The sequence below is a fragment of the Trypanosoma theileri genome (assembly GCF_002087225.1).
Source record: "Trypanosoma theileri isolate Edinburgh chromosome Unknown TM35_Tth_83_V1, whole genome shotgun sequence".
Taxonomy (NCBI): domain Eukaryota; phylum Euglenozoa; class Kinetoplastea; order Trypanosomatida; family Trypanosomatidae; genus Trypanosoma; species Trypanosoma theileri.
Genome location: NW_021639925.1, coordinates 33,528 through 33,822, shown reverse-complemented (window position 1 = coordinate 33,822; position 295 = coordinate 33,528).

Genomic DNA, 295 nt, shown 5'->3' with positions numbered 1-295 from the left:
ATAAATGTTGAACGAGAACCAGTAGAATCTGGTATCATCGGTGATTCTCTTGGTAAAAACAATGTTGAGGAGAGTAAAAATCTAAAGATAACGGAATGGAGAAGAAAACGTGTGATATTGGCTATATTGAATGGTGNTTTGCTTTCGTCGTGATGACGGTTGGATTAGAACTTGAAGGTATTGCTGAACTACAATTTCAATCTGGTTTTTATGTCTTCCTCACATCAACACTTCTCTCGATGTTTGTGGGTAATTATGCTACAATTATTTGGCGTCGTAATACTTCATTACGTCG